Source organism: Zingiber officinale, chromosome 3A (genome assembly GCF_018446385.1).
Source record: "Zingiber officinale cultivar Zhangliang chromosome 3A, Zo_v1.1, whole genome shotgun sequence".
Lineage (NCBI taxonomy): Eukaryota > Viridiplantae > Streptophyta > Magnoliopsida > Zingiberales > Zingiberaceae > Zingiber > Zingiber officinale.
In genome coordinates, this window is record NC_055990.1 from 99,361,693 (window position 1) to 99,375,233 (window position 13,541).

The following is a 13,541-nucleotide window of genomic DNA, read 5'->3' on the forward strand; positions in this document are numbered from 1 at the left end:
GACTGTCACAGCCGTCGCCGGCATCTCCAGAAACCTCCGACACCTCCGCCACTGCCGCCTGCACTTCCCGTGGTGGATGCCGGCGATCACGGCGAATACCACCTCCAAACCACCGCCATAGCCGCCCTTGGCAGCCCGCCGATGTGGATCCGGCCATCGTGCCGGTGTATTTCATTGTTCGTACCATTATTATGCTTGTTAGTCATTCGTATTATCCGGCCTGCATGCCGTGTGTCGGCCTGTGAGCCGCTGTATTGTTCCGGGCTGCTACGACTCGATTGGCGACACGACCAGCTCATCCATCCATCCGAGGGCGCCCCCTTGGGCCAGGGTACGTCATCCTGCTCGTTCTTCTTGCATTTGTTGCACTCTTCTATTATTATCTGGATACTCATATATCTGTGGGATTCGCCTCGAGCATCGAGGTACCAGAGGCCGGGGCGACCCGGTCGCTGGAGGAGGGTACAGTTGACTGGAGGAGGACTTCTGACGATCTGGTCAACGTAGAGGACAGATCATCAACCGGGTCATGGGGATGCGGTCAACCTTCCAGACACGTCACACCGGCAGGTTCGTTTTCTCACCTTCCAGACAGGATCAATGTACATGGCATGTATTTTTAAATAGACTCATCATGCAAACATCATCATTTTTAAATAGGTTTATCATGAGACGTCAACATAAAACCATACTTGTATTGAAAACAAGTAATGAAAACCATAGACCTTGCTATACAATAGAGTTCATTAAAACTGCACCTTATAATCTCTAATTCCCAAACTTAAGAATGCTTTCACTTAAATAAACAATGAATTTGGGAAAACTTCATATTACATACTAGTGAAAATAATAATCAACTTGCTTTGGGTCTGACATTGCACCACTTTGTGTGTATCCTTAATAAGATCTGAGGTAGCTAATCCTGAACCTATTAAGGTATTACTAGGCGATCTAGAGGCCTAGGGGTGATCTAGGAGCCCACTCATGGACCTTGTGTCCAGTACAATGTTACATCAAAGTAAAATACTTTCTTTAAATCCCGCTTTCTTATACTTGCACTAGCTTGTCATTTCAACAAACACCTTGTGTGCACTTAATCCCTCACACTTATTGGGAAGCACTTTAGGGCACTGAAATATACTTCTTAGCCCTAAACTACATGGGAAGCAATCCAAGACCCTCTAAACATGCTCTTAATCCCAAAAATTGTAGAGGGCATCTTACATAACATGTCTTATATCTTCTTTAACATGCATATCTCTTAATCATGCATACAACCATAACAACCCACAACAAGAAGGTTCATACATGCATAATCAAAGTAATTTATACTGCAGGTGAGTAGTACTTACATCCTTTCACTAGATCTTACTATTATGGAGGGTGTAGGGAAGAAAATCCTCTCTTTTGTATGCCTTGATCTCCAACACCCTTCACGTGCGTACAAACCATGTGGAATTATCCTCTTAGATCCTCCCCTTGAAGACTTAGAACTTTAGAAACGCTAGTCCTAGATCTTGGCCGAAAACCATAAAGGTGAAGGAGAGGATTTCAGCTAGAGAGGAGAGGAGGAAGAGGGAGATGAAAAGTTAGGTTTTCATCTCATCCTTTCTCTTTTATACCAAGTGGAAGTTGAAGCATCTCTTCACATATATTCTACATATAATGAATTGTTTCTTATTGCTTATGTGATGCTTTACCACCACCCTAATGACAACTTTAACCAATCATAAATAAAAGGTCTTGAGTTCAATCCTAGCCCAAGGTCATTTATTAATCTATTTTTATTTCTTTTACCTCTTCTTCTACTTCTTTTTGCTGTATTTAAATAGAAGAAATTTATGCTATTTTTATATCTGAGTCTGGATTTATTATAAATTGTTCTTTGTGATCCAAGAATGAGGTCAAGGTTTTTGGATCTTGTTGTAAACTTTTCTAGTAAACTTTTAAGGTTTACAATTTCAAATTTCAGTGTTGATTTTTCTTCTTCAAGTTTAATATTTTGAGTTGAATTTTCAAGATGACTTAGTTCAGGGTTTGATTTAAGTTGTTCTTTTAGTTCCTCATTTTCTTTACTAAGTATGTTTACTTAATTTTGAATAGCAGTTAATTTTCTATCTAGACATGCAATAATTTTAAAAAATTTAGAACTGAGAGTAGTGTTTACCTCGGTGGAACCTTCAAAAATGAGTGCGGACTCATGGCTCGACTCGTATTCTGACTCTTCATCTTTTTCCGATTCGCTTTCTAATTATGGTCGTTGTCATCAGTGCAAGATAGTTATGTTGCTTTGATTTATAATTATCCGATTCTTTCAAAGATGACTCGCCCTAAGTCGTTTTAAGTGCCTTCTTTTTCTTGAAGTTCTTGGATTTATCTTTCTTAATGTTCAGACACTCGTGTTTGTAGTGACCCTTTTTGTTGCATCTGAAGTATGTGATGCTTGACTTGCTGATGTTGGGTTTGATTATCTTTTGAAGGTCCTTTGTACTGAAGTCCTTCTTCTTCTTAGTGAACATTCTCCTTATCATTTTCACTAGTTGCTCTTCTACATCTGAGTCTAAGTCAGATTCAAATTTTGCCTTTTACTTGGTATTGTTCTTTGTCAACTTTATAGAACTTGCAAGAAAAGTTACACCTTTCTCGGTTCTTTGGATGTTAGTTTATTCATACAGTTCTAGTTCATAGAATAATTTATCTAATTTAAGTTTATTTAAATTTCTCGAAACTTTATAGACATCTACTATAGATGCCCACCGCACATTTCGGGAAAACAAATTTAAAGCATACCTTATAATGTCCCAATTTTGAAGCTCATGGTTGATGAGGTGCAACCTGTTGAGGATGTCTTTGATCCTTGCGTAAAATTATGTTGTCATTTCTCCATCCTACATTTTAATATTAAATAATAAATTTAATAAAAGATATCTTTTTGTTACCTTCGTGTCACTGGTACCCTCGTGTAGTTCAATTACCTTGTACTAGAGCTCCTTTGCATTTTCAAATGGGTTGATCTGGTTGAGCTCCTCCTTGGTTAGTCTGTACTGGAGGGTGTTTAGTGCTTTAGAGTCTATATGTGCTTTCTTCTTCATGTCCGGGTTCCAATTTTTCAGATCAATAGGTACTTTGGTTGCATCGTCAACTAATGCCTACTACCCATGTCGGATTGAGAACCACTAGTCGACGTCAGTCTTGAGGTACACCTCCATTCTCCTCTTCCAATACGAGAAGTTGTCATCGGTGAAGAGTGGAGGGCACTGTTGGTTGCTACTCGGAATACCGTCCTAGTTCCCTTGTACAAAAATTTGTACAGGCATAGAACTATCCTAGCTACCCATGTGTTCTACTAAAGTTAAATTTGGATTGCAAATGATGCTTAACATTATTAATCCAAATTTTCTTTTAGAAGTTAAACTTGGATTGAGAACGAAAGTTAACATTCTTACTCCAAGTTCAACCGATGTGATCTTTTTAAGTTAACCCATATTACAGAAGTTATCAAATATCTATTTCTAAGATCGACTTCCAGGTTAAACATGGCGAGGCACTAGACCTTCTTGGGTATGGGATCATCCACCACTTACTAGACAAAGCCTCACAGAGAAATTGGATATTTAACTTCTTACAGTAAACTAGGTTTAACTATAAAGACCTCAATAGAAACACATTATCGAAATATGAAATCGAAAAATAAAATCGATAACAAAAACGATAACTTAAAACCGATAACCTCTTGTGTTTGGTTTTTCAAGATCTATACAAAAGATGAATTAGTTATGATGTGGAAACTAATAACTAGTTATACCTTTTGTAGCTTATAGACATCTTGATCTTCTATTGTATTCCTCTCCTTCTCTTGAACGTCGTGTGGGTGACGATCTACCAAGATGAAATCCACCCAAGCCTTCTCTTCTTGCTTCCAAGTTTCGGCCACCAACAACCTCCAAGGATGATGAGTTCCGACCACCAACCAATCTCCAAGGGATGCTAGAAAACAATGCCTCCTTTCTCTACTCCTCCTTCAAGCATAGGCCGGCCACCAATATCTCCACAAAGGCTGATGCCGCCGACCACCAAAGAAGAATAAAAGGGGAAGAGTAAGGGCCGGCCACAAGGAGAAAGAGAGGAGGAATAGAAGATGTGTTCTTGGGTGAGACACCCCCTCATTCTCTTTTATATTCCTTGGTCTTGGCAAATAATGAAAGTTTTAAACATAATTAAAACTTCCTTATATTCCTTGCCAATGAATAAAAAGGAAAGTTTTAAAACAAAAAATTAAAACTTCCTTTTCTTCTTGTTATGGCTGGCCACCCCTTTAAATCCAAACAAGGAAAGTTTTAAACATGAAATTAAAACTTCCTTATTTGTTTCCGGTAAGAAATTTTAATTAAAAATTTCTTTCTTTAAATCCCTTGTTGGTTGTAAAAGGAAAATTATATAAATTAAAATCTTTCTTTTAAAACATGTGGATGGTTGCTAAAAAGGAAAGTTTTATCAAAAATTAAAATATTCCTTTTAACTACAAATAAGGAAAGATATCAAACCTTTCTCTTAATCCTTTGTAGAAAGCTATAAAAGGAAAGATTTAAAAATTCTCTTTTAAAACCATGGCTTCTATATAAGGAAAGATTTAAAATGTAAAAACTCCTTTTAATATTTATGTGGTCGGCCACCCTTGCTTGGGCTCTAAGCTAGGGCCGGCCACAACTTGGCTCACATCTTGGTTTGGTTTGGCTGGCCCTAGCTTGGGCTCCAAGCTAGGCTTGGCCGACCACCAAGAAGTGGGTAAGAAGTTTGGGTTTTTGGTCGATATAGGACTTTATAAATAAGAGGCTACAATAGAGATTGAGAGGAGGAATTGATTTTGGTCTCCGATGAGCCTGAGCTTCTCGTGTTTGCCCTGAACACCTAACTCAAGTTCATCAATAATATTTTATTCCACTAAAAAGTTATTATTGTACTACCGCACCAATCTCATATTATTATATGAGCTCCTTCTTATTATGAGTACGTTAGTCTCCCTGCGTTTAAGATATTGAATGCCCACTAATTAAATGAGTTACTGACAACTCACTTAATTAATATCTAGCTCCAAGAGTAGTACCACTCAACCTTATTGTCATGTCGGACTAAGTCCACCTGCAGGGTTTACAAGACAATCCTTATGAGCTCCTCAAGGGGACATCATCAACCTAGATTACTAGGATACAGTTTCATTCTATAATCAATAACACACCATATAAATAATATCATTTCCCAACTTATCGGGCCTAATGATTTAACGAGTTAAATCACACCCTTTGATAAATTAAAGAAATAAATATTAAGTATACGTGCTTGTTATTATATCATGATTAAGAGTACACACTTCCATAATAATAGAGATTTTGTTTTTTAATATAGTCAGTATAAAAAGAAACTACCTCAAATGGTCCTGCTCAATACATTCATAGTGTACTAGTGTAATTTATTAGTCAAGATAAACTAATACCTAATTACACTACAACCACTCCAATGGTTTGTCCCATTCCATCTTGGTTGTGAGCAACTATTTATAATTTATAAGGAACTGATAACATAATCTTCTGTGTGTCTCCTCACACTATGTTATCTACAATATAAATTAAATGGACAACTACACTTAGCATAAATGTAGACATTTGACAAATGTGATTCTTATTTCAAAACAAATGTTTATACAAAAAGCTAGACTTTCAGTATACACTCTAACAATCTCCCACTTATACTAAAAGACTATGTTGCCATACATCTGATTCTCATCCCTTTAACATGTCGATCAAAAGCTCTTACCTTAAGGGTCTTAGTGAAAGGATCTTCCAGGTTATCATCTGATGCAATCTAGGCGACAATAACTTCTCTTTGTTTATACGATGTCTCGTATTAGGTGGTACTTACGCTCAATGTGTTTACTCGCCTTATGAGCTCGTGGTTCCTTCGAGTTTGCTACTGCACCACTATTATCACAATAAATTGTAATAAATTTGGGAAAACCAGGAATCACATCTAAGTCCATCATGAAGTTTCTGAGTCATACAACTTCTATACTCAGCTTTTATGGTAGAGTCCGAAAAAACATCTCTGCTTAACACTCCTTCATTATTATGAATCTACCTCCTAAAATAAACACAAACCCCGAGGTCAACTTACTATTGTGCCTATCAATCCCAATCCGTGTAACCCACAGGGAGCAAATTATCTGCCTTACGGCAATCCAATGTCCTGGTCCTGGATTACTTTGATATATGCTAACCATGCCCACGACAAAACAGATATCCGGTCTCATGCATAACATAACATACATTATGCTTCCTACAGCTGAAGCATAAGGAACTGCCTTCATTTCTTCTATCTCTTTTGATGTCTTCGGAGAGATCTCTTTAGATAAAGATACTCCATGCCTAAAAAGTAGAAAACCTTTCTTGGAGTCTTGCATGCTAAAATGAGCTAGGATCGTATCGATATATGAAGCTTGGGATAAACACAACATTCTTTTCTTGTGATTCCTTATTACTTTGATCCCGAGAATATGTGCACATTCTCCCAAGTCCTTCATATCGAATTTGCTTGGACAATCATACCCTTACTTCCGATAGCACTTTGATATTGTTTCTAACTAACAAAATGTCATCTATGTATAGTACAAGAAATATCACCACGTTTCTATCACACTTCTTATATACACAAAACTCATCTGGACACTGAATAAATCCATACGACTGGATTACTTCATTAAATCGGATGTTCCAAGATCTTGAAGCTTACTTCAGTTCATAAATAGACCGATTGAGCTTACATATAGATGCTCTTAGACCTTTGCAATAAACCCCTCTGGTTGCTTCATATGGATGTTTTTTCTTCAAGACTTCCGTTAAGGAAAGCTACCTTGACATCCATTTGCCAAACCTCATAATCCATATGAGCAGCAATAGATAAGAGTATCCAGATAGACTTAAGCATGACTACTGGCGAAAAGGTTTCCTCATAATCGATTCCCTCTTTCTGAGTATACTCCTTCGCAACAAGTCTTGCTTTGAAGGTTTCCTGTCTGTCCCTCTTTTCCTTTTGTAGATCCATTTACATCCAATAGCTTTTACACTATTAGATGGTTCTACTAGCTCCTAGACTTTGTTAGAATACATAGATTCTATTTCTGAATTCATTGCTCTTTGCCAAGATATTGCATCTTTATCTTGGAGTGCTTCGTCATATGTTCAGGGATCAGGTTCATGTATACCTGGGATCAAGTCCTATGACTCTCCCAAAAACATGAATCTTTCAGGTTGCCTCACAACCCTCCCACTATGACGAGACACTGTCTATAGTTGTGTACCATTTGTGATACGTGTTGCAGTTTCTTGTGATATTTCATCTTGCACTGTTGGTACTAAAGTAGACGTGTCCTCTCTCATTTCTTCTAGAACTATTTCACTCATGGGCTTATGGTTTATTACATAGTCCTCTTCTAAAAATTGAGCATTCGTGCTAACAATGACCTTTTGATCTTTAGGACTATAAAACAAACCACCTTTCGTTCCTTTGGGATAACATATAAACAGGCGAACTTCTATATGAGATTTCAACTTATCAGTATCTCCCTTCAGCATATGTGTTGGACTACCCTATATCTGAATATGACTCAGACTAGGCTTACACCCATTCCACAATTCCATGGGAGCAGAGGGTACTGATTTAGAAGGTACCAGGTTCAAAATGTACATTGTCATTTCTAAAGCATATCCCCAGAACGAATTTGGTAATTCTGAATAACTCATCATCGATTTAACCAATGATATCTTTGATATTTTTTGTCACTTTCAAAAATAGGTTGAGCGCTATTTTGATCGTAGAATCCTCTCCCTTCATTCTGATTGGGATGGAGAGTATCAAGCACTTCATCGTCATCTTACTTCCTCTGACATCATCCATCGAGTCTCTTGTCCCCACACTCCTGAACAAAATGGATCTGCCGAGAGAAAGCATCGTCATGTGGTTGAAGCTGCCTTAGCTCTTCTTAATCATGCCTCGGTTCCTCTTAAATTTTGGGATGATGCAGTCCAAATCCTGTTTTTTTATGCTCGTACCAAGCATGTAGAGATTGATTTTCATTTTGTTCGCGAGCGTGTAGCGACTCGACAACTTTCAGTTTCTTATATCTCTACGGAAGATCAAATTGCTGATATATTTACTAAGCTATTTTCTAGACAATGTTTCACCAAGTTAGCACTCAAACTCAACGTTTAGGCACTCTCGTTAAGTTTGTCGGGAAGTAATGATAATAATGAAAATAATCTCTAATTGATTCAATCAATTGGGATTTATTATATTTGACACACAATCAAGATCAATATGAATTAAATAGGAAAAATAATATTTCCAAGTCTATTATATTACTATGTTTATAATTATTATGATTATATGCCTTATTTAATCTTTCTATTATTGTGTTGGACAATTTATATAAATAAGCCTATTGGCTTTAGTAATAAGATGATCAAAAAGTTTTATATTATTTCTTTCTTCTACCTATTGATTTCAACAAAACTAACTTACGACCTTTAAGATCTCGGGCGCTACGATCACGGTGTGAGACTTCCTCAACTGGAATCCATCTATCATGACCTCGACCATGCATCTCATTATCTTCAAGATCTTGTACTACTAGACGCTAGAATAACTCTATGACTTGTCTCTATAGATCTTCGATGAGCTCTTAGGATATGCTTCGATCTTGGTGCGAGACTTCCTCAGCTGGAACCTATCTTTCACGATCATGACCTCGACTATGATGATCATACATGGATCTAAGTCTCTGATACTAACTGATGCAGGGGAAGAAACTCCAGGTGGATTTACAGAGAAAGACATAGAAAGATAATTCATAAACAAAGAGGAGCCACCTCTAGGTTTAAACGAAAATAATTTGTTTATTCAAATCAAAACCAAACTCAACATACATCAGCATGTTTTTACAAGAGCCCTAACCCTTATTTAAATAACCTAAGAAATAAGAAAAATTCGCAACAAAAAAGTCACAACAGAAAAAAAAAAAAAAAACTAATCTTAAAAAAAAAGGATAAATCTAAACTAACTTTGAGAAAAGGAAATTAATAAGGATAAAATCTAAATTAATTTTTAGAAAAGAAAACTAATTCTAAGAATTAAAAAAAAAAATAAAAGAAAAGTCAAAAGACCAAATCTAGAGTTTTAACGACTTAGTTAGCCGATTCCACCTCGTCTGGACTTTAAATAGAGTACAACCACATCAAGAGGCCACAAGAAAATCATCTTCCTTGTCAATAGTCTTGATCGTCCTTCTTCAAGGCCCAAAAGGGAGCCTAGTAGCCTTGTTTTCTTCTCGTCACAACTTGGAAGGGAACATGGCTACATTGGATGCTATGAGATGATTATGTCCCTGTATGCTCCTACATCAACGGGTTCAGTTCATGTTTAGGATTTTCGGATTAATTTTGGGTTTGGGTTGGATTTTTTTTCTAGTTTAGGATTTAGGGTCTCTTTGTTATATGTTAATTTATAATTAATGGTTGCAAGAACCATAAATTTTTTGAGTTAATTTGGAAACTCAATTAGGGTTTGCAATATATTAGTTAATTGTTGGTATGAACAATCAATTGATGACAATGTTGTAACAAATAAAAATTTTTGAACTTGGTTGTGACACTCGACTATTGTGGCAACAGTTAATTGATGGTAAATAATAATCAACTATTGTGGTCAATGCTGAGCTGGAAGAGCCATTCTACAATTGTGACACTTGGCTAATACTACAACAATTGACTGATGGTGAATAGCAGTCGATTATTGTGGTTAATGTTGAGCTGGAAGAGCCATTCTACAAATGCAATATTTGAATTATAGATGAATAATCAACTGCTAGTGATGACTATTAAGCAGTTTCAGTCACGTCAACAACTTTATAATGAAGGGTTTCATGGATGACTTTGGATATTGATCTTAGAGGTTTGGGGGAGAGTATTGTTACATTTTCATACCTTCAAGCAAAATAACTAAAAAATGAGCAAAACATAGATCTCTTTTATAAATAGTTAATTTATATTGTAGTTCATTTTCATTTTCATTTTTATTTTTATTTTATATTTGGTTGTTGTTGCTTATAAGTATAGGGATTGTAAGAGATTTTTTCGCATTGAAAATATTTGAAAGAGAGAATGATAGTTGTGTTATCACTACGATCATAGGACATTAAGGATATAAACAAGCTGAGTTGAGCTGAGTTTTAGAATGTTCAAACTTATTTGATAAGATAATCGAGACAAGCCAAACTGATCTTAAAATAAACCAATCATTTGAAATGATTGTTCAAGCTTGACTTGGTTTATTTTTATAAGCTTGAGCTTGAGCTTGTTTGAAGCTTTGCTTGAGCTTGATTTATTTAAATGTTATCGAGCTCTCAATTCAAGTTTTGTTTGAACTTGGTTCATTTAGATGTTTTCAAGTTCTCAATTCAAGCTTGTTTGATTGCTTGAAACTTTTACTTATGTGATTGGATATTGAGTTTGATAATTCAAACTTATTAGCATATTGATAAGAGTTTTATAAATGAACATGGTTTGCGAACATTGTTCACGAACATTGTTCACCAATATTGTTCATGAACATTAACGAGCTTAACATATATGTGTTCAAGTTTGTTTGTTTAGTTTAACGAGTTGTTCAAGTTTGTTTATTTAATTGATCTTGTGTATATTGAGTGAACATAAATAAACTCTTATCAAACTGAACATTAAATTTGTTTATGAATATTTGATTTATTTATAGTGCTATAAGCGATGTAATAAAATGAAATCAAACATCACTATTCATACCCCTCTACACATCAGATTTAACCACACGATATGACTTTGGAATCTAAGTCCACGAGAGAGAAAATATTTGTCCCCTAGAAAGGTATGGTAGTTGAGATATGTAGTGTTGTCACATGAAGTTTTAAGGTCGAAACTTGACATATCTGAATATATCTTTCTTCATATCTTGGCTACCTATACTAATTGCTAATAGTTACCTGTGATTTACCTCCTCCGTATTGACCTAAGGATGGATTGATGAGAGTGTTGGAGGCGAGCGAATCACCTTTTACCACATGAGAGAGAAGAATATTCATTATGTCGAGGGAAATAAAAAACATAAACTTATAATTCGTTTCAAGTTGGGATCATAATGGTTGAATTCCGATCGAATTTTATATTTTACATTTTCATGTTCATCATATATAAGATATTCATACCCGTATTTATTTAAAAAATCGAATATCTTTTGTACTAATAATATTTCCTCTTTACATCCAATTTATCATCATTTAATAAAATCATATTAGAATTAACATTCTCATACCTTGCCACATGCACTAATAGCTAGTAGTCATCTATGATTTACCTCCTTCATATTGATTTAGGGACAGATTAATGAGGGTGCTAGGCCAACAAATCACATTTTTTACCATACATATATATGGGGGGGAAAAACAAGGTGATTGCACGTACATGCCTACAAATACGCCTACGTGCACGTGTGGGTGTACCTATAGGCACAGACAGTTGTCCTTGAAAAACTATGCGAGAGCTCTGAAAGGACTCATTAAAGGGCCTTCTACGCTCCCCTTCTCCCTTGAATCAAATATTGAATCATTTTATGAGAATAATAAACCTAACAAATTTTGAGAATAATAAACCTAACAAAGTTTAGTGATCCAGACAAATGAATGAAGTATGAAATTAGTGAGTCAATCAAACAAATTGCACATTTTGGTTTAACTTCCACGAAAGAATATAAAATGTATAAAGATATTCACTTCACCTCCACTAAGATGACTACTCTAATTAAATCTAACGACTTTTTTTTCTTATTTCCTCTGATCTCCGTCCCTTGTATGACTAAAAGGGAAAGGTTCGACTCGAGAGACTCTACAATTAGCACAATAGATATGCTATTTAAGCAAGAACTTATGAGCTATTATGCATTGAATTCCTTTTGCAAGCATCCATTCTTGAAGAATTATTTCTCCTCTAAGCTACGATTTCAACTCTGTTAGTTTTTCCATAATGACAAAATAACAAAATTTATTAGGCATATTATGAAAATATCCCCAACTATAATATTGGTAAGACCAATTTGAGATATATCGTCGCCTACACGGTTTATAGATTATTTAGAATGTTGGTTAATTGTATTTAATGAGTACTTGAAAATTTTAAATCTGATGTTACGAGCGGCCAACATCTCGCTTGAACTCTGCTCTAATATAATAATAGAAAAATGACAAAGCTAATACCTGAAGTGAGGTTTCAGTAATTTCAACTTCGTAGTCACGAGAGAGGTGTGTGGTTGAGAGCAGCTGCCCTCATGAAAAACATCAGAGATATAAACTGCACTATTCGCCGAAGAAGCTGCAATAGAGCTATGTTTGTTAAGTTTTTTCTGATCATCTTTTTCATGTACAATAAGTGAAAAGTTCGTTGGATATGAAACTCTATCGGAGCGACAAGTTTTACCTATGGCTCCTATCCCCTATTTTCTCTGACAAAAAGTTGCACTATTCGTCGAAAATATTCGGCACCATCCCAATGTTTGTCACCTTTTCTCCGTTTGAGTTTTTCGCACAGCAGAAGATCATTATTCATCAAAAAAAAAAAATAAGTTGCATCATTCACCGGTCATCGCCTTTGGTTCGGACGAAGGTTAACTTTCTCTGAAAAAATGCGAGCGTGGTTCAGAGTGACCTTTTTTTTTGCTTCAAACGATCACGAGACCACGCACATGGATTTTGAAAACGGTAAACTAGAAAATGAACTGTCATGAAATTTGTACAATTCTAAAACCACCTACAGAAATTGGAAAATCATCGAATTCAATCAATTATTAAATTGATCCAACAATATTAATCGACTATTTACCATATAACATTTGATTGATGTTGCTCAATTTAATCAATTTTAAATTTTAAAATACATTGAACTAAATAAATTAAAATAATCAAAAAAATTTGAAAAAATTAAATTTCTAAATAAACTGAATTTGGTTGATTCCATTAATTTGATTTAACTATCTTTTACTCACACATTAACAAATATGTCGTCACAATATGATGGATTCCCTCACTTGCTCATCATGATGACAAAAGATAAATGCGCTCGTCTCCAGTCCCCGCCACCTCGTCCCAGGACCAACACAGTGATTACTGTGTAAATGAGCCAAGCCGCTCGTGAGCTATTCGAAGCTCGATTCGATAAAAGCTCGTTTGAGCTCGTTTAATGAGGCTCGTTAAGATAAATAAATCAAATTCAAGCTTCACAATATTTGACTCGTTAGCTCGTGAACATGTTCGTTAAGCTCATGAATCAACTTTTAAATAAAAAAATAATAGTTTTGATATTGAATTTATAGATTTTACACTCTACTTATGAAAAATATAGATAAATATATTAAATTTATTTATTAGAATAAAATTATAAATTTTAACAAGAATATTATAATTTTTTAAAAAT